The 20077-nt window shown below is 39.6% G+C and overlaps 1 protein-coding gene across 2 annotated transcripts in view; it reads left to right on the top strand.

The window, feature by feature from the left end:
* Positions 1-20077, top strand: part of SLC35F1 (solute carrier family 35 member F1) — a 371967-nt gene that overhangs the window by 156199 nt on the left and 195691 nt on the right. The window lies entirely within an intron of this gene.

Raw genomic sequence — 20077 nt, 5'->3', positions numbered from 1 at the left:
AAAGCCCGGGAAGGGGAAGGCAGAATTAGATCATGAGATATTGGAAGGATTTATCATGGTGACTTTAGGATGGTGGTATAATTATGCAAACCTAAGAATACAGAAAAGAATTGCCAGAGAAGAAATTAAAAACAAGATTTGATGTGAAAGTACCCACCTCGACTCTGAAAGAAAACAAACCAAGGGCAACAGCAGCAATTGAGCAGACAGTCTTGGGTATAGAAAACCCAGACACAACTCTTTTATCAGTGTGAACAAAGTTGAGATCAATGATGTAAAACATTGTATGTACCATAAGGAGGCTTTCAATCAAGTAAATAAAGTAGGTGTAAGTTGTAAATAATAATAATAATAATAATAAATAATAATAATAATAATAATAAGCAAGCAATTAAATTTGGCTTTTCTTAAAAATGTGAACGGGCTGGTAACCCCAAGCCGCTACTTGCATGCAAGCCTGCCCCTGCAGATGGAGCATATACTCACCAGGTCTACACAGTGCCCACCCCTCCTATTATCTCTTCAGTGCTAAGGCCGAGTGGCACCTTCAGTACCAAAAGCTTAATATGACTTTGTTGGGGAGGGGGGGGAGGGAGGAATTTTTTAACCAGGTCTGATAATTGCTCACTTATGTTATCTGTTTGGCCCCTGTACTTATTTGAGTTTATGATTTCTGCTTTATAGAACTGGCTTTTTGTGTTTTGCTTAGGAAACGTTTTCTACTCCCAAAATATATAAGTAGTTTTCTGTTTTTCCTTATGGTAGTTTATACTTAATATTTACATTGAAATATTTACTACATGAAGAACTTACCTTTAATCTAAGGCATGAAGTGGTACCTTTAGTCAATTGTTTCCAACATTGTTTACTAAATAATTCATATTCTTACCATGAATTTAAAATAATGTCTTTATTATGTACTTTAGCACATTCAATTATATATACTCTTCCCATAGTAAGATTATATATATTCTTCCCACTGATTCTTTTGCTCCATTATAACTGTTTTAGTTATTATAGGTGTACAAGCTTTACCCTATTTATTATATAGAGGACCAGCTTTGCTTTTCTCTTTCTTGAAACCCTCTTGTGATTTTATGCGATTATTTTTTAAATTTACGATGATTTTTCAAGTCCCCTTTCCTTCTTCCACCTGTACTACTGTTCTTAAATTCTGGGTTTTTTAAAATCAAAATTGAAATTTTATTGAGCTGACGGATTAATCTTTGGAGAACTGAAATCTTCCAATTTTGAGTGTTTGTAAATAAAGTGTTGACATGTCCTTCATTGTAAGCAGACAATACTACCAACGAGATAAATACTCAGAAACACCTAGTGCAATGTATGCAGGACTGGAGAGAGCCCAGCCCAGGCAGGGCTGCTCAGGGAAGGCTCTGCAGAGAGTCTGTGTGGGCCAAAGCTTCTCAGTGGACAGGAACTTACTCCAGCAGTAGAAGATCCATGTGGAACTCTTGAACTCTGTTGTCATGTCAAAGCTTTCCAATATTTCACCTTGTCAAGTACAGAAATAGACATAACTATTTGACTAGTCTATAAGAGGAACAGGGAAATGCCCTTTGAGAACCTAAGTCAAAAGTTTACAGGGTCACTGCTAGAGATGAACAGATAAAATGTGTTTTTTAGAAAGACATATTTTTGTCTAACTAATCTTATAAGACCTTTGGGAATTTTAAACTTCAACAAAGCCATACATAGTCTAAATACTGGACAGCAGATTGAGAATTTAAGATAGTTTTATCCTGAAGCTTTGTCAGCATATGGAAAGCAATGCAGAGCTTGCAGCTACCCCTGGAGGTTCCTGTGACAGCCAGAATCAGTAGACTGAGAAATAAAGTAACTATATTGAATATTGGAGGGAGAGAATTCCACAAAAACTCTGAAACAGCAAGAAGTCACAGTCTAAAGACCTTCACCTACAACCATAAATATGCTATTTAAACCATGTGTTTTAATTTTCCAGCTCACTAAGTTTTTCTCAGTAGAGGGTTAAGCTTGCCATTGGTAGTCAGTTTAAGTTCTGCATCTTAGGATTTTAAAAAATGTCAGAAGGCAAGTATCTCTCTTTAATTGATGTCCTGCAAAGACTAAAGCAATGGAAACTTTGTTTTCTTAAAGCCTTCTCATTTCACTGATATCACCTCAAAGGCATGGCACAGTTGGTAGAGTGTAATCTAAATTATTTTTTTAAATTTATGGATGAGAGAAATACTCAAAGCTCATTCTTTCTCTATTTCTATCCAAAGTTTATAGAAAGAATGCAAGGCAAAAAATATATTCCCCCCAAAAATAAGCTGTCATAGAGACAGCTTATGTTGAATATCGTGAACAGCAAAGAGATGAAAAACCTGTAGGCCCCTAATAAAAGGAAGAATGGGTGAAATTTGGGGGCAGCAATTTGGAAACAGGAGCAAATTCACCTATGTTGTTTTTGTTGTTTAATACTGTAAAAAAATCTTTAAAAGAATACATACAGTGGGAACCATAAGGAAAAAACAGCAATATACTATATCCTATTACAATGTCAGACTGAGGACCAAAGGTTTTTATAGTCCCTGTGAATTTACCTCATATAAGTGAGATCATATAATATTTGTCCTTTTGGGTCTAGCTTAGTTCACTTAGCATGTTTTCATGGTTCATACATGACATAGCATGTGCCAGAATTTTACTCCTTTTTATAACTGAATATTATTTCATTGTATGTATATACCATTTTTTATTTATCCATTCATCTGTTGATGAACACTTGGGTTGTTTCTACCTTTTAGCTATTGCGAATAATGCTGCTATGAGCATGGCTGTACAAGTATCTGAGTCCCTGCTTTCAATTCTTTTGGGTACACACCTCAGAGTGAGATTGCTAGAGGGTGATTCAGTTTTTCATCTTAGCAGTTTTTTTGTATCCACTGGAGATCTGAGAACTTTTGGCTGCTTACTTAATACTTAGCTGAGGTGGGCAGGACGTTGTGAGGCTCTCCTCAAATCTATTTGCCTAGACTTTTTCCTCTGTCTTGGTTGTACTGTCCTGTCAGGTGCTGTCCTGGTGCTGGCAGACTGTGGGGACTTACATGTTGCTGAGTTATTCACTGCACAGAGGAACAACTTCCCCTGCTCTGTGATTCCCTGCAACCTCGCTGCTTCCAGGTTTCAGCCCTGAGAGAGGGTGGCCAGGGCCTCACACCTGATCACTTGACCTTCACATCCTCTGTGCTGTGTTTTCTGCACCAGTAACAGGACTTTCTCCTTCCACTTCTTGTTGTCAAGAATTTTCCCTGCACCATATCCTCTTGCTTTCTATGTGAAGGCTTATAGGAATGCATGCACATTGCCAAAGTTTGCTTTTTAATATGTAAAGCAACTCTATTGGAATTTAGAAAGCTGCTTATTTTGACAAAGCCAGGCTTTCAGAACTGTTGTCTCACTCGAAACTTTAAAACATTTAGCTTGAAACTCAAAGCTGAGCTCTAACTTCCTTCTTCCTAGACAGTATCCACCAAATCCTGAAGTAATGAGTGCCATCAACTCAATAAATGGGAGAATCGCAAAGTAGGAAAAAAACACATCAGTGAAGTGAACCAAAAGTATTACCACCATTATATTAGCAGCACCTCTGATTTGGCCAGTTTCTGGTCAGCTTCTCCTCTTTACTCTGCTCCTCTATCCTGCGACCTCAGCTCTGATTTTGGTGATAGCACACTGCTGTGTGGGGCCAGTGGAATGACATTTATCTTAATGAGTTCTGGAGGGAGACTTTAAATATTTTCTAATTAGTATATGCATGTAGCTAGCATCTGTTTTCAGGTGTTGTGAGTATGGTCAGATCAAAACACATCCTAGCTAAAGTTTTAAAGCAAGTCTTAATATGATAGAGATAAAGAATGATAAATTGGCTGCGTGGTACAAAGAACTGCCAAAGTTCAGACTGTGATTTTGTATGATAATTGATTTCTAATGGTTTTGCTGTGACCCTAATTGAGCTATTAGAGGTTAAGCCAGATTTGAAATAAAATGAAAGTGCTTGTTGCATATGCAGGAGCTCTTCCAGGCTGATTGAAATAGTAATCAAGAAGACAGTGGGAGTCCTTACTGATGTGCTTGGGTTCCTAGTGGCTACAGAGCTTAAAAATAAAAAATAATAAATAAATAAATGCATTGTCACCTTTCAGGGAAACAATGAACTGTCATGTGAAGCATTTCTACTGTCTTCAGCCTGGAGAGTAAGGCAGAAAAAAGCTGTTAACAGTCAGTGAGGAGAGAAAAAGCTAATGAAGAAATCAGCAGTGTCCTAATAGTACATCAGTGCCTCTGTACTTGTTTTGCCAGTGTCTGCCTGGGAATAGTAACTGCCACTCCCTTATATCCTTTATTGTATGAGATCTGATAATTAAATTCACAAACTTATCCTAAAAAAAGTGCTACATACCTCATTGCTGAATATCACTACGGTCACCTTTGAAGTACTCCCCTTGGGAAGCTATGCACCTACACCAGCACCTACACCACCCTTCAAAGCAATTTTGGAACTTTTTCTGGAATGGCCATTAGGGCTGTCACTGTACTACTGTTGACGTCTTGAATGTCATCAAAATGTCTTCCTTTCAATATTTCCCTTATCTTTGGGTAAAGAAAGAAGTCATTGGGGGCCAGATCAGGTGAGTAGGAAGTGTGTTCCAATACAGTTATCTGTTTACTGACTAAAAACTCCGTCACAGGCAGTGCCGTGTGAGCTGGTGCATTGTCGTGATGCATGAGCCATGAATTGTTGGTGAAAAGTTCAAGTCGTCTTACTTTTTCACTCAGCCTTTCAGCACTTCCAAATAGTAAACTTGGTTAACTGTTTGTCCAATTAGTACAAATTCATAATGAATAATCCCTCTGAGGTCAAAAAAAGTTAGCAACATCGTTGGAACAAGTTCGTGAACTTAGTTGTCCAACCTCGTATATGTTGGTTTACTTCAAAGCAGAACCCTTGTCTAAACCTGAGAAGCGGGTGAGCTAAGGCTGTCTGCTCCACCTCTTCATCATGGTTAATTCCAGAAGCTCAGAGCTTCAGATGAAATCTTCTCTTTAATCCACTCTTCTCCTTTACTCTTGTTTACTTCCATTTGGTCCGGGGGGTACTCACTGAAATTTTCAGTGATAAAAAGCCAAATTCTTAAGTATCATTTCATATTTAGGAGAAACCTAGTAGAGATATTAGAGCAACACTTATGCACACACAAGAATGCACACAGAGAAAAGACCAGAATGATTAAACCTATAGTTGTGAACTTTTACTGGCTTCCAGTTTATGTTTCCTTTAAAACAACCTGATCCGTGATTGTTTTGTGGATGGTATGACCTGGCCCATTTTTTCAGCCTGGTTTGTCCATTCTCCATACATGTCATTGTACAAGGAAATGCTGGGCAGTAACAAGCCTTTCTTCCACATCTCATGAATTCCCAGTCTGTGTTTATCCCTTGCTCTGTGTATGCAAAATGGCCATGAACATAAATGCACTGAGGGTAACTTGGTGTCATGCAGGAGACCCGGCGGGGTCTCTGCTCCCGCTCCCCACATAAGAACGCAGGATATGGTGAGGCCAAAAAGGAACACACAAGGAGCCATAGATAGGGGAGTCATACTAGTATATTCTCGCTGGCGGCACTATACTCTCACTGGAGGCTGGATCCACACTGTCCGCAACCAGCCATCCTAACTGCAGTCCGCACTTGCCAGCCCAGCCGCCATCTTCTTGCTAGCACCATTCTCTCTCTCTTCTCTCCCTTCTAGCGTAGCCACAGCAGTTATATTAGTGGCCAATGGCTCACTGGTTACAGCTGACCGCCAACTAGCCACAGCTGATGGCCATGCAATCACAGTTGATGGCCATTTACTACCTGAGCCAGCACCTGTCTATGTGAGGCCGAGAGCCTGGAAACTACTTTCTGGGGCTCTGCCCCCACACTTGGCTCATTTAATCCGCTTGTTTTTATAGCCGAATGGTCATCAGAATCACTTGGGGAGCCATTAAAATTTCTAAAAGACCCATTAAATCAAAATGTCCAGGAATTTATCTCAAGAATCTATGTTTTTAAAGAGCTTTCCCTGATTCTGATGATTAACTAGATTTAGGACCCACTGACTTAGTTTTTGAAGTCATTTCTTTAAAGAAGGTACCCTACTTAAAATAGTTAAAGGTGGTTCCTAAACCAGGGATATATATATATGAAGCTTTTATATATGCATTTTAGGTCCTCAACTTCTGAGATTTAGAGACAGCTTATTGAGATTGGGGTTTTAGGCAACTGTAATATTCTTAGAAATCAAATAAGTGATTCTTGTTCATATCCCATTCCCAGATCAGACTCATTGATCTAAACCATTCTGTACAGATAAGAATAAAGCCTAGTTTTAAAGATAACTAAAGAAGATGTCTCGATTTAAACTGTGTATGTCTTTATTATAAGATGCTGGCAGCTAGTGATAAAATTAAGTGAAATTTGACGGGAACAAACAGGGCCTGTAGTTTATCCCTTATAGAAGAAGAGAATTTAGAAAATTAAAAAAGCACCAATCATTAAGATAAAACTGTAATGTCTGTCCTTTCCTTAATAAATTGTAATTAGGTCTCTTTTAGCAGAAATTCAACTCTAAAAATCAAATTTTAAAAAGTTTGGGGTTTTTGTTTGTTTGTTTGTTTGTTTGCTTTTTAAATAAAGGAGAGACCAAAAATTGGAACTTCAGGTACAGCTGAATCCAGAAACTCAAAAACATGGTAGAGCTCTGTCTGTCTCTCAGCTTTGTTTTTCTCTTTGTGTTAGCCTCATTCTCAAGCAAGTATTATACTTTCCAAATGGCAAGAAAGAAAGACTGCCACTGATACTCCCAAAATCTATTTCTTTAAGCAATCCAAACAAAAAGAGTCCCTCTCTCTTGCAGTAGCCATGGTCCAAATCTCAAGGAAGTCTCTGATTGGCCTTGCTTGAATCACCTGCCCATCCCCGAATTTGTCACAGTGGCCTGGGGGGGAGGAGAACTCCAAATGGTCATCCTGGGTTACACATCCCTCTTTGGAGTTGGGGATACCAGCATATTCCCCATGACCACTAAGGACAGGGTGACTTTCCAAAGAGAGAGAGAGAGGAAAGAACTACAAAAGCAACAGCTGTCCTCTAAAAAACAAATTGAATGATTTTGCTTTGTCTGCCCCAAACTAGTATTCATTAAACTATGTAATCTGTGGGGAATCACATATCAGACACTTCTGCGGCAAAGAGAATAAGTTTCTTCTGTGGTTGTGTGTATTTAAAGGCCCATTGGGAAGCATGTGTGACTGAAATGGAAACTAAGTTTTCCTATATTAAATATTATCAAACTGAATTTAAGTAAAGAAATATGTAGACACATATTCAAAAGGGCATTTTAAAAATCTTTCCAACATCAGTGGGCTGACCTAACTGGTAAAGTAATAAGGACTTTGATATCCCAATGTATTTGTATGCAGATGTGTTCCAGTATTGAAAATACGACCTTGAACTTGAGCCACCCACAGCTTTCCAGAACCTACTTAGTGATGCTTATAAGAAAAGAAACAATGAGGAAGTGTTAAGGTTAAAAATATGTAATTTAAAAATCATTAAAATTATCCCTGAGATACTTCCCTTTAGATATTAAAAGCAGATAACTAAGAGAATACTTTTTACTAAATCCAGTGATGTTCTCATGTCATTATTATGAAGTCAAGGTAAAAAAAGTAATTCAGTATTTGGTTCTCTGTTGTATTATGTGCCCTTTAAAAATGTTCTGCTATTGATCTTGATTGGTATCTGGCAGTATATATGTTTGGCTTCTGGCTACAGATAAACGATAACTTGTTACCATCGTTTAAGGGCAGTAGTTATTGCCACTTTAAGTTATGAAAGATGCCTTTCTCAGCTTCATAAATGCAAACCCTCTTTGCTGTGCTCAAAACATTTCTCCGTTTACATTGAAGTTATTTGGATGGCATTTCAAGCCTTGGCCTCTTGCTGTCTCTACATACAGACACAGAAGGATGACACCTTCTGAGCACTGGCTGTGTGACAGATACTATTCTAAGCCCTTTTTGTGTGCATTCGGTTTAATTCTCATAGCAGCCAGATGAGATAGATAGATACTCTGATTTCCTCATTTTGTATATGAAGAAGCCGAGTCTTAGAGAATGTAAGTAACTTTCCCAGATCACACAGCTAGTAAGTGCTGGCACTGGAATTCTAGTCCAGTACCTGTCTAGCTTCAAAGCCAAATTCATGCACCCAGGACCCTTCCTCTCTCCTTTATCCCTAACCCATGCCTTTATGGGGGGGAAACAAGAAGAAATTTAAAGTTCTTAAAGTGAAGGAGTCCAGCCACATAAATCACGTATACTCCCCCAATCTAATTGTTTTCCATATTGAGCTGGAATAGATACTTTAAAAGACTTAATAAATGTTGATTTTATTTTAGCTCTAGTTTTACACATATACATTCACAGACATTTCTAAAAGGTTTTAAATAATACAAGGCTATTCTCTGAATTGCTCTCATCACCGCTTTGTTTGCTGATGTGTTAAAAGAGATACAAAACACTTTAAGCACAATATTTGCTTGTAAAATGCTTTACCTTGTGTATTAGTCAGCTTGGTCTGCCATTATAAAATACCATAACCTGGGTGGTTTAAGCAACAAAAATTGATTTTCTCACAGTGCTAGAGGCTGGAAGGACCAAGATCAAGGTGCCAGCATGGTTGGGTTCTGGCGAGAGCCCTCTTTCCAGCATACAGATGGCTGACTTCTTGCAGTGTGTTCACATGGCACAGAGAGCTCTGCTATCTGTTCTTCTTATGAGGCCATTAATCCTATCATGGGTCTCCGCCCTCATGATCTCAGCTAAACCTAAGTACATTCCAAAGGCCCCACCTCCTAATACCATCACATTGGGGGTTAGGGCTTCAACATATGAATTTGGAGTGGGGGGCACATTCAGTGCACAACTACTTCTAATGGGGGAGATGATGCAGGTACAGAGAAAGTTACTGAAAAATGCAGCTTGTGAATGTGCTTCAAGTGACACTAAAGTAGAAGTGTCCGTGCAAAAATATGGGCTTCTGGGGTAGGTGATCCTATGTCTGTCTGGGGTGATGAGGATGACTAATTGCACAAGTCATTTACAGGCCTGACAGATTGAAAAGACAGATTTAGGGCAGGGGGTGGAGGTGGACAGGGTGCTGGGGGGAAATGGGGCAACTTGCTCCTTCCATTTGCCACTATTTTCACTGAGATGATCCCATGGGCCCAGGAAACTCAGTAACCTGTCTTTAGAAAGTTCAATGTCTCATCACCTCTGCCCCTGACATTATGGTTGTTTTCGCCTAATTTTAATATCCTGTATCGTATTTTTCATAACATTTCATGGAGTTGCACTCCCACCCCAACTTGGTGGTATATGAAGAGGAAGTAACAAGAATTATCATAAAAAAGGAAATATAAATTGAAATGGCATTACTAGTGAAACAAGCAAACAAAAAATAGCCTCCAAATGGTTTATGACTTTTCCTGCCCTCAGCCAGTATCACATTGCCTGGAAACCACTGATTAAGCATCTTTATTCGTTGATTTGTTCCATCAGACCCTCTTCCACTTGTACGCAGCTGGAGAGATGGCGTCCATGTATGGAGCAGAGATGGGCAAGCAGTCAGAACCCAAGTAAAAATGCCTCACTGCTGTTACTTCCTGGGCATCCCAACTCTTCTATTCAGGAGCCACAGCGACATTCCTAGAATTTGGATCCACATCTGAAAGGTCCCAGGGAATTTGTTCCCCCTTGAAGGAGGAGGCCTCCTGTGGCCTCAGAGAGCCCCCGATAAGACTGTTGCTAAAGTGGCCACTTTCAGTGCTGCCAGCTAGTCCTGGCGTAGTTAGGGCCTGCCCGTTTCAGTTTGGACCAAATTCCTTGGGATCTCTCTGATGCGAATTAAAATAAAAACATCCTTCTCAATAAATCCATGAGTTAATGTTCTTTGTATAAAGGCTATTTCAGCTAGTTACAAATTTAGCTAAGTGTAGAATCATCCAGCCTATGGTTTGCTATATTTTCTTGAAGATAGGCCATGCTGAATACTAATACAACTTACCCTAGATGAACTAATATGATTATGTCCAATATGATTATGTGAATGAGCTGCCTTGGGAAAAGGTAATGCGTTTCTAACTACTAGAGGTGTTCAAATGTAAGTTAGATCATAAACCTGTGGACATTTAAGCATTTGATGGATTTGGGGGCTGAGTTACTGGAAGGACCCTTCCACTCCTAAAATTCTACAATTCTTTATTTTTTTCATAATGCATCTATACTGCCTTGTAATAATCAGATTCTCCTTCTTAAATTCATAATCTGCCCATTTGAGAATTTTTTCCTGAGATTGCTGTCAAACTGTTTGTTTTATTGTTTGTACACAGACTCCTTTTTCTTCCTTTTGGTGAAAATCAGGCCAGCATATGTCCATCTTCTGTCTTGTCTACCTCTTCTATGTTCTGTGCTTCCTCAGATGTCAGTATCGGCGGTTCTGCTGCTCGTTTGCAAGTTCTGCAGTTACCTCAGGATGTGATTTATTGAGGTCAGGGTACTTGAACTCACTTAGAGCGGCCATGTGCTCGTTTATCATCCTTCACCTCCCTCACATGTCAGTTCCCTCTTACCAAGGCTCATTCCTGTGTCTTCACTCGAAATCCCCTTCTCACTGACAAAGACCGAAGTAGAAAAATGAATGGCAGATTCTGCTTGTTGTTAATGTTTGGGAACATTAGAGCATCTCTGCACAGCCCGGTCTCTGGCCTCCTCTGGTTTGGGGCATCAGCTCTAATTTAGGAAGTTCTTAGTATCGACCTGCTTAATTTTTAGAAGCCTCAGTTCACCATGGTCTTTAATCTTCCTGGAGTTTCTGACTAGTTTGTGTCTGTCAGATACTTTCCCTGGATTGCATGTCCTTCTTTCCATGTTTTGTACATGTCCTTTAAAATACAGGCTCATCAGAAACCTTGTCTATGCAGCTCCTTTGCTGGCTCCTTCCCTTCTTCCTCCTCAGACTCATTCAAACAATCTTGGGATGTGTATCATACCTGCCTCTACTCTGAACTTTCTGCTATCTGTAGAAGCCGATTTATAAAGCCTGGTCAACATGTCTGACTACATCCTCCCGTCTCCTCACCCCCTAGGTGATGCTGGGGACCTGTATTAGTCAGCTTGGGCTGCCACTACAATGTGCCACAGACTGGGGGACTTAAACAAAACAGACATTTATTTTCTCATAGTTCTAGAGGCTAAACATTCAAGATCAAGGTTTCTGCAGGGTGAGTTTCTTCTGAGGCCTCTCTCCTTAGCTTGTGATGACTATCTTCTCCCTGTGTCTTCATCTGGTTTTCGTTCTGTCACCATCTGTATCCAAATTTCCTCTTCTTATGAGAATACAAGTTAGATTGGATGTGCTCCCACCAATGATCTCATTTTAACTTAATTATTCTTTAAAGACCTTGTCTCCAAATACAGTCACATTCTGAGGTACTGGGAATTAGGAGCTCACATAGTAATTTGCAGAGGAACACGCTGCAACCCATAATGGGCCCCTTTTCACTTTAGCAGCTGGAACCAAGAGATCGGAATTAGGTCCACAGTAACATTTTATGGGTTGTTGTTGCTTTGCCTCTCTCTTGACCTTTTGGAGATGCAATATCAGCAAAAAAGATTATCCTTGCTGATCTGCTCTTGGCTAGGCTCAGCCCCGCGTCCCAGGACTGAATTCACTTGACTCTCTTCCTCCTACCCTTTAGAAAGCAGACTGAAAACATACTTTCTATGCCTTAGCCCCATTTCCTTCTATCAGAATCTTACCCATCCATCAAGCTCAACTCAGATACCACCCGCTGTTTTTCTGGTCTGTGTCGCCATAATCCGATGTATATGTGAAAACATTTATAGTTACTTATTGATTCTATTGTGTTAATGTTATTTGCATCTAGCCCTTCTTGCTCATAAACAATAGTGAGCACCTTGTAAAAACTTCCTGCTATCGTGTTCATCTTTATTCACTTCAAAGCACCAAGCACTTGGTTTGTACCCAGTAACCACTCAACAAATATTAAATTGATTTGAATCTTATCAGAGATTTAGAATGTTATTTAAAGAAATAAACATTTAAATTGCGTCTAATAGTTAAACATATTTTTTAAAGTACTATGTGACAAATCATAGCTACAGTGAATATAATCATTGCATTATTTTAATAGCTACTTTTAATGGTTACTTAAAGTATTTAGCCTAAATAAAGTGCGTATCTTTTCATGAATTTTTCATGGTGATCTCACCTTCTGAACTCCCAAAGCACTGTTTGTTCCTAGCACAAATTTCACATTTATTATTTAAGCTGGAGTATACTTTCATTTAATTTTCCTGTCCCTTATATTAAAATCTAGTCCCTTGGTGAACAGGGGCAATGGCTTATAAACGTCTCCATCCCCTGATACCTGCGTAGTAAGCAGTAGACAATGCCAGGCAGGCCACAGATTTACTCTCATCATCTGTACATGACAGGGGTGCCATCTGCCTATGGCCACAAAAGTAGTTTCTTGGAAAAGAACACATTTGAAAGAAACTGAGTTTAGCAACTCAGCAGCTTTCCTCTTAATTTATCTCTCAGCCTTTATTTTCCCCACTGTGCATTGGATGTTGAACATTCATGCATTCATTTTTTCATATTAGAATATTGAGTAAGCACCACTTATAATAAGTCTTTTCCTTGGAAATAAACAGAATGTCTTGAGAGAGAACAGTGCTGCGGATGGGCAGGTAAATCTACTATGTTTGGTTGTGCAGGTTGTACACTGACCACGCACATCAGCCAAAAGAGTGATGGGGCTGAAACCAGTCTGATCAAGCCTTATCAAGCCATGTACCCTGGTATACAGATGTATTAGCCCAGAGGAAGGGGATAAAGGAAGGCTTTTATCTAGTTAGCATAAAGATACTGTGCGTTGACGAGCTCTGTGCCCGTATGGTTGTATCCACCCAGAGAGGACACTTTTATTTTTTTAACTTACATAAAATACCCTCTGGATTAGCAGCTCTGGGACTACATATTGCACAGTTGCAGGGCCAGAGTGGAAGAAGAGAAGTCATTTAATAAGCAACTGCAAAAACCCAGGAAAGCAACGATGGTGCCTAGGACAAGCTAAGGCTTGTGAAGATAGCCCTGATGAACTTGTTGGAGGATTCAACACAGGGGATGGGAGATGAGCGTGCACCCCTGAACTTGGGCTTGAGCATTTGATGATATTCTTCCCATTTGCTAAGATGGGGAAGACTGGAAGTGAGGGCCAGAATGACAGAGAGAAATGTAATAGTTCTGTTTTGAGGAGTCTCACTGTAGATGCTGCTTGAGGATTTTCTACTTTACACATCTTCCGAGTCCCATAAAGCAGTCATGAGAAGGCTCATCCTTCTGTGTGCCCAAAACCTAAAACAAAACTAAAGAGTACAGACAAGCCATTCAACATCTATGAGCTCATTTGCCAAAGGACTTAGGTACTCATTACTTCCAAAGTCCTTCCATGCCATAAAACTCCACCATTAATATTTATTTTCTTTTGCTGAATTTTGCAATATTCGCTGTGCAGAATAGACAACTCAAGCAGAGAGGGTGGCATAGACAACCAATAGTAAACTAATGCAAATTATCCAAGATAAAAAACAAAATCAACAACACACATAGGCCACAAGCTGCTCCTTAACATCATTTTGCAATAGTGCTGGCTCAAAGGTGGACACTTGGAAGACTTATGGATCTATTTTACTGGTCTGTATTGCCAATAAAGACCCCTCTTCAACCATGGATTTAAAGCCTGGGGGCATCTGTGGATATTTTGTTAACAGCTCTCTCCAAGATAACCATCAGCCTACAATATAACTTTACAAAATTGAAAGTTCTTCCTAAGCCAGTTTCAAAAAACAAAAACAATGCTTCAGTTCTTGACCTGAAGCCGAAAAACTGTAATGGTCCCATAAATGATTAAAACAGCAGCTGGTAATGTTTTGGAAACAGACTGATCAATTGGAATGCCTTAAAATCTCTCTAGATTCCGCATGCCTTTCAGCAGTATGAACTAACTCTGATGTGAGATTAAGAATGGGTATTTAGAACCCAAAGATATTACGATAATTGTTAAAACCCTGGCAGGGACTGTATCTCTCTAAGACAACTGCTAGTATATTTTAACTCCAAAGTGGAGTAAAAGTTTTTAACATACTTTAACTCCAAAGTTGGGTATAGATTTTAGAAATATTGGCATTATGGAAACTGATGATGACCCTTGTTTAACTGGCCAGGATGCTCCAAGTCAAATCTCCTTGTATTGTCACTTACTGATACAAATGGATTTTGAGTGTCTATGATGTATCCATCATTAGGATGCAGCAGTGAGTGAGATGGAGCCCCTTACCTCATTTAGCTCATGTCGTGGTGGAAGGGAACAAGCAATAACCTAGTAAATAAAGAACATGTATAAATTCACCTACCAATAAGAGCTATGCTGGAAGTAAAGCTGAAGTGGTGAGGTGCTACTTTAACTGGACATACTAGGAAAGCTCTCTCTAAGGAGATGACATCTGAGCAGAGATTTCAATGATGAGCAGAAAGGAGCCAACAATATAAATACCTGCGGGGAGACCCTGTGCGGGCTGAAGGAACAGCACATGTAAAGCCTTGAGATGAGAATGGCCTTGGCACCGTTGAAGAATAGTGAGCAGGCAGATGGGGCTGGAGTCTGGTGAGTGGAGAAGAGTAGTAGGAAATAAGGTAAGAAAAGCTGGCAGAATCCAGATCAGCTGGTGCCTTCTAGATCATAAGAAGCTGAGTTTTAATTCTATGGAAAATCAGTGGAGGGCTTTAAACAGAGTTTTAAACAAGAATAAGATTGACTGAAGTAGTAGTTATAGAAACATCTCTCTAACTGCTCTGTGGAGAATGGACTATGGGGAGCATAAGTAGGAGGAAAACTAAGCAGATGGCCATTGCAGTTGTCCAGGCAAAAGACGTTGGTGGGCTTGGATTAGGGTGGAGGTGGGAGTGCAGGTCAGAAATAGTGAGAAATGGGATAGAGTTTGAAGGAGGATCTAACAGGACTTATTTGTAAGTTGGATTTGGGGATGAGGAACAGAGAAAGAAATCAAAGATGACAGGATAGCACTTAAGTTCTTGCCCTAAGCAATTGGGTGAACTGGTCTTAGCTGGATGAATGAAATGGGTCTTAACTGAAATGAGGAACAGGTTTGGATGAAGGTGCAGGAGGAATCCAAAATTTAGACTTGGACTTGTTAATGTAAGATGCCTATTAGACATCTAAGTGGCAATATCTAGTGCGTTGTTAGAGCTCACTGGATGAGTTATCGAGGGAGTGAAATAGACCCAGGAGAAGTCTAAGGACTAAATCCTAAGGCCCTATAACTTTTTGTGAGTGCAGGAGAAGAATGTTAAGTATGAGAAAAACAGGAGAATGTGACATCCTGGAAACCAGGGGAAAGGACTGCTGGGAGGATGAGAAAGAAGAGGACTGATAATTGACCATTATACTTGACAAGACAAAGGTCATGGCTATACTTAACAATAGCACTTTCAGTAGAGAACCTCAAAAAGACCCACAAAAGCCTGAAGTGGGTGCATGGAGGACAGGCAAGTCTTTGAAGCTTTCCTATAGAGGACTTGAGGGAAATAAGGTGATAGCTTTTGTTGCATTTTCATTTAAAGATGGGTTATAGCATGATTCTTTACTATTGAGAATGAGCAAGAGGGAAAATTGAGATGCAAAAAAATCAAAAGCAGCAATATTTTCAAGAGCAAAGTCCTGTAGTAAGTGAGAGAAGATGGTGTCTAGGACACAATGAAAGACTGGCCATTGATCAGAGTAGGCTATGTTCTTCCATTGAAACATTAGGGTGACAGAGTATATAGGACCAGATAAAGTATGTGATAAGTAAATCGTATAGATCTCACAAAATTGCTTTCATTTTTTCCCCCCAGTGAAATATGAAATAAAGAACATCAGCTGAGGAAGTCAAAGGAAATGGTGTTGAAAGTTTAAGAGGAGAGAGGAAGCAAATTTTCCATGGAAATAGGGTAGGATTACTGGGTGGTACTTAACGCTCTCAAGAGGTCTGTGGTCATTGATCTGAGTTTATACTGTGTCTTTGAAACAGATGTCAGCTTTGAATTTGTCAGGGGAAAGAGAGCATGATGTTGGGCACAGGCCATGAGGGGATGAGGAAGTGGTTATCTGCATAAGCTTGGGCACACTATTAAATTTTCAGAATCTAATGTTCTTTATCTAAAATGGAGATGATAGTTTCTACCAACATGGTGATTGTGCATCCCAAAGTAGACAATATATTCGATGTTGAATTTTTTGCTTTACAATTATAAACTTGCCATTAGTCTTCTTTAGCCTGTTTGTCATTGGGTAAACAGCTGTGGGGACCTATGATTAATATGGTGGATATGACCTAAAGTAAGCCCTGAAACTTTGACATATGTGAGTAAGTAACATCATGAGGGTCTGTGACCAAATTGTACGTCACCGGTAGTGCACTTGGAAGCTTAAGAAGAGGTGGAACTCATAGAGGGCTGAGATGATGCACAGATGGATTTGGAGTCAGAAAAAAACAGTTAGGAAGGAAAAGAGACAGTGGAAGCAGAAAAGGGGTAGAAAGGCCAGGAGTGATGGGATGGGATTGTGGACCAGATGGAGGTCAAACACACAGTTCAGAGTTTCTGTTTAGGATTGAAGTGGTTCCTTTGGCTCAGCCTCATTATTACCAATGAGTGCCAAACCCTAGACCTGGATCTCTAATTTACACGTTTTGCTTTCACTGAGGGAGTAAGGTGAGAAGATGGGCCATGTGAGAGGCATGATTTTGAGTGGCTTTGTACTCTCTCAGAAGTAAAGAAAAAGAAGGAATTGAATCAAAAAAAGATTGGAATTTTGCTAAATCCTGTTTCTCTGAACTTTCTCTGTTCCAATCTCAACCTTTCTCTTCAAGCAAGTTGCTGATTTTGCAGTTGGCAAATATTGAATAAATACAAATAACAAAATATTAATATGTGTAAAGAATATGGTCACAGATATTTTTAGGGAAGTCTTAGTACAACTTGGCCTAAAAATTTGCGCCCCATGGCCGAATACACATGGTTCCTTTAGTTAAGGTACCACAGAAGGCAGTGATTGTGAGTTCTGAAAAATAAAGATGTGTGAAACAAATCTTTGTAGACATGCTGCCTCTTTTAACTACCTCAGATCTTTTTTTGGAAAAGGCTAGGCTATAAATAAATAATCATAGCTCTCTGGGCTGCATTTCCAAAGTGATTGGGCATTCAGCTTTGACGAACTACACACTGAGCAGCCCCTGGTCACTCAGGCATTGTAAAATCTTCTCTAAATTCACAGTACATGTGCCTTCATTATTTTTCAAAACCCCAAGGGTTGACTGTCAGGGATTATATTTCATCTCTTATTCTTGTCATTCTAGGACTTTCCAATTGAGAAAGTTTCAATGAGCTAAGGAAGATACACTACTCATGCTCTTCTTCAAGTATTTATTTATTTAATGTCTAACTATAGACATGAGGTAACGTTACTGGAAAATGCAGAACCATGAAGGGAAGCGTATTCTATTATTCATGGCATCACTCTCTCCTACCCCAAATCTGCTCTTTTTCCACAATATTTTATATTCCCTGCCTTGGCTCAAGCAGGATATTCTTCTTTCTTTTATTCCGTATGTTATTGGGCATGAAATCCTCCCAGTTCTACTTCTTTAGTATTTGCTTGATCTGTTCCTTCTTTTTCATCTTCTCTACCTCAGTTTAGGATCTCTGAAGTCTCTCGCTCTTGGTTCTTACTTGCCTCTTCCCCCTTTTTAATAGTCTTTCAATGTTTTCTCATTGCAACCCAGATGATATTTCTAAAAGTCAAAGCATCACTCCCCTTTAAAATTCACACGAGTGCTTCCACTTGCCCCAGAATAAGGCCAAAGACTAACGCTAACTTGTATCATCCTACCTCACTGGACACCCACATCTCTTCTGGCCTCATACCTTTCCACCTTTCTTTTATCCTATGCCCAGGCCATACTATATTTCCTTCAGTACAACTTCATAAATGTTGGATGGAGTAATGAAAGAAGGAAGGAAGGGAGGAAGGAAAGAAGGAAGGCCTTCTTCTAAGGGGAGCAGAGAGTCCCATGTGAGGAGAATTTGCCTCTTCCTTTAAAAACACCTTAGCCCCATTTTCATTTGTCGTGAGCCAGAGCATTAAAGGCCTTGCATTTATTTCTCTTTTAGGAAGTTTCTAATCAGTTATGTCTTGGGGATGTGCAATTTATCTCTGTCTCTTTTCTTCTTGGACCCGGAGGGTGGTGGAAGCCAAATGTCAGCTGTCGTGAATGGGATGTTTGAGTGTACAGTGAGAGCTTACTCAGAGTGATATTTTTCTGTGAAGATTCCTTTATACAGGAGAATGTATTCAAATCACAGATCTCATTTAGAGGATTATTTTGCTGCCAACATCAGCCACCAACAGCTGATAATGCCACAGTGGTCATTCTTTATACTGGTAAAACAAAGCACACTAATCCATTTAAAATAGCATTAAGCTTAAATCCCTAATGATCATCCAAGACAATTACTAGTTACCCAGTAATTATTCTAGAATGAAGTTTTCAGTCTTGCTAAGTGAATAGGTGTGGTTTAGGTATTCCTTCATCTTCTCACATCTATTTATAAATACGTTTATTTTTAAGTACCATGTGCCTCCTTTCTAAAAATAAGACTACTGTGGCTATATAGCTCTGTGTGTCACGCTTTGACACAGCATGAATAGAAAATTCACACCGACGCCAATACTCTTAAATAATAACAAGAGCACTTTGGTTCATTCACTAAATATTATCGAGTATCTGTTACATGCCAGCACATTTCAAGGTGGACATAACAAATATTTGTTTGAAGATACACCAAATAAGTCAGTCAACAATCTCCATGCTTATGGGCCTTATGTTATTACTTCACAATTGTGTAGGAGGTTGCAGAGCAGTTTCATATACATGCCTACTTTTCAACTGCACAGCAGGCTTATGAGGTAGATATGGCGATTACCCTCCTGATTTAACAACATAAGTCCAGAATGTCTTGACGTAGACAAGAATACATACCAGTAAGTGGTAGATCTAGGGTCAGAATCACTGTCACCTGATGCTGGTGCCAGTGTGTTTTTTTTTCACTATCCCTTTTTTCCAATGGCAATCCAGTTCCTCAAGCCATGAAACCTCAAGCATTGTGCACTGGTAGTGAAATAGCTAAAGCACCCCACCACCAGGAGACCCACTGGTCTTCCATTGGCTTCCTTTTCTTTGTACGTGTAATGGCTTTGTGCTTGTTTCTTTGATTCATGTCTTGTGTCTTTTTCTACACTGCTCTCTTTGTATCCAGATAGCATCCTTGAGCAGCTTTCCATGCAAGGATGGAAGTCCTCATTGCATGTACCCTCTCCGATATAGTCCCTATTTGATGACTAAACTAATTATCTGATAGTATATCCTTGGTTAAAGTGACTAGGGGTAGAATTTAATTTGTACTAATCAGGATAAGGGTATGTTTCAGTTGATGTGTGAGAAATAAAAGAAGACTGAATGTATTTATTTTTGTATCTTAGTAATTATACACATCAAGAGTGGAAGGAGGAAGCAGTTCCTCGTCCCCATTCAGTATGTTCCTCCCTGGTTCCCGTCTTTTTCTCACCACTGAGTTTGGCTTATTGTATAGTGTCCCTGCCTTGTGCAGCCTCTAGGACTGTCTGTGAATGATGAATGATGGTATGAGATGGGCAATGGATCAAAGGGAGAAAATAGCATCAGGTAATGTACCATTGCGAGGGAAGTTAGGTGAGGGAGAGTTCAGAGGGAATTATGCTCATGGTATGAGGGACAGAACTGTATGCTCTAGAGGTTAGAGAGGA

Source organism: Rhinolophus sinicus, chromosome 2, assembly GCF_057876585.1.
Source record: "Rhinolophus sinicus isolate RSI-liver-muscle chromosome 2, RSI-T2T, whole genome shotgun sequence".
NCBI classification, from domain to species: domain Eukaryota; kingdom Metazoa; phylum Chordata; class Mammalia; order Chiroptera; family Rhinolophidae; genus Rhinolophus; species Rhinolophus sinicus.
The sequence above is the reverse complement of the archived record's forward strand: the minus strand, read 5'-3'. Positions and strand labels throughout refer to the sequence as shown.